This window comes from Monopterus albus, unplaced genomic scaffold, assembly GCF_001952655.1.
Source record: "Monopterus albus unplaced genomic scaffold, M_albus_1.0 scaffold250.1, whole genome shotgun sequence".
NCBI lineage: Eukaryota > Metazoa > Chordata > Actinopteri > Synbranchiformes > Synbranchidae > Monopterus > Monopterus albus.
The window spans coordinates 1566151-1568462 of NW_018128130.1; the positions used below are offsets into that span (position 1 = coordinate 1566151).

A 2312-nucleotide genomic window follows, 5' to 3' on the forward strand; every position below is an offset into this window, starting at 1 on the left:
GATTCGCTTATAAAAAGTCAATGAGAGCGTTGAAAAATTATTCAGTGTTCACATGCCTGAGTACAAACACCGTGTAACCTTAACTAAACAGTTCACATGAATCATTGTAAACTTTATTGTAAATAAAGCGCTTTGTGTCTAGTTCGCTAGCTGTTAGCAGCCTATCATAATGTTAGTGGACTAAGTCAGCCTCTGCCTCGTTCAAAGTAAATTAATAATAAGCTTACCTCGGATTTGATATAATCCTTCTTCGGCTAGGCTTGTTCATAACAGTCCAGTATGTTTACATAAAAGGCATTAAACTATATGTAGCTAGTCAGCAGAGCAATCTTTTGAGATTGTTGAAAGCACACAGACAGACGAAGCTAGAGCGGAGGATCACATGACTCGCGGCTCCACAGAACACTGACTTTGAATGGAGAGGTAGACAAAATATAAATATTGATAACAAAATAAACCATACGAGATATCAAGCAGATATTTACATAATCAATACCTGATTATGTCACGGGTTGAATACAGTTGAAATGGCATTTCTAGCCCACGGTATGCCTGAGATATTAAGGTTCAGCTTCTCACGAGTTGAATACAGTTGACAGCAGCTGTTGACAGTGTCTGCAGAGACAAGCAGGGAGCGACAACCAGACGTGCATTTCTGCATTCAGTTTCAAACAAATAGAGCAGCCTGTTGTGTTATTACACTGTTGTATTATGTCATGATATTAAACAAATTGAAGGAACCGTGGCATTTTATAATTACAAAGACGTTTTCCTTCCAGCGCGTATTATTTGACTGCAAGTCAGGGAGCGACATAGTGAGAGACGGTGATGAGCAAACATGACACCAAATATTAATATATACAGCCCTTTGTTGTGTTATTCCACTGTTGTATTATGTGAAGATTAAACAAAATGAAGGAACAGTTACGATTTACAAATATGCCGGCGTTTTGTTTCAGCGGATCTTCTGTATTGACTGTAAGTCTATGGAGCAGTGAGACGGTATGCCTGGAATGAGCGACTTACGCAAATACCATTCATCCCATCTCAGTAACACTGACAGCTGAATTCGTGACAATTTTCTCTACGATTGTCATCTATTATATGTGTATAAAGCTTAAGAATGGCATAATGTGAGCACAAAAGCGGCAAGAGGAAGAGGAAAAGCATAGCAAGAGCTGCTAGACCGGGAGAGTCACCGACGCATAGCTAGCAATGGCCCATGATTTGTCTATGGACAAATAGACAAAATATAAATGCCAATTATAGAAAAACCATAAAAGATATTAAGATGATTTTTGCACCATTTGTAGCTGAACGTCTCACGAGTTGAATAAAGTTGAAATGGCGCTTCCCAAGGTATGCCGGAGATATTAAGCTTCCAATTTTGCCCCATTCATTTCCAATGGGAAAATTTCTGTAAAAAAAGCTGAATATCTTAAAAAGTATAAATGTTACAGACAATAAAAATACAAGCACACATGTCCTTAAGGAGATACACAGTTTGATACCTGAATGGCCCTTGTAGGTGAAAGTATGCTGCACACATTTTGATAACTTCATGGCTTTTGTAGCTGAAAGTATGCTGAAGACATTAAGTGCCAAAAAACGGATGGAAGAAATCAGAATAATAAAGAACAAGATAACATAGTGTGGATGCTTCACAGCATTCACACAATAATAAAGAACAGGATAACATAGTGTGGATGCTTTACAGCATCCACACAATTGCAAAAAATAAAGTAACGCCTGCCTTACCCTTTAATCTTAAATATTAGTCCCCACAGTATTATACAACAATGTGAAATCCAGTAGAAGAAAACTAAGTACATTTCCATAATAATATATCTGTAACCTTGTACTTAAGTACAATTTTGTGGTTCTGTACTTCGACTTCACTACATTTTAGAGACAAATACTATATTTTTTACTCTACTACATTTACCTGATAGCTTTAATTACTAGTTACTTTTCTGAATTAGATTAGATATAATCTAATAATATGATATGCATTAATATGAAATGTGTCATTTTTTCATAGAGTCCTTTTACTTTTGTTACTTTTAGTTGTATTTACATGCTAATACCTTGGTACTTTTGCTTAAGTAACATTTTGAATGTAGGACCTTTACTTGTAACAGAGAAGTTTTACACTGTGGTATTGGTACTTTTACTCTAGCAAAGGATCTGAGTACTTCTTCCAGCTCTGCTGAAATCTGACAAAAACAAGAGGCATGTTTTTCTGCAGTAACTCCTGCAAGTTTCAGGTTTTTGTGAGCTGGGTTCACAGAAACACAAACAGAACTCAAATT

The 2312-nt window shown here is 36.3% G+C and overlaps 1 protein-coding gene across 10 annotated transcripts in view; it reads right to left on the reverse strand.

Annotated features, from left to right (window-relative positions):
• ptprfa (protein tyrosine phosphatase receptor type Fa) overlaps positions 1 to 2312 on the reverse strand; it is a 562000-nt gene that overhangs the window by 345487 nt on the left and 214201 nt on the right. The gene's annotated exons all lie outside the window — the stretch shown is intronic.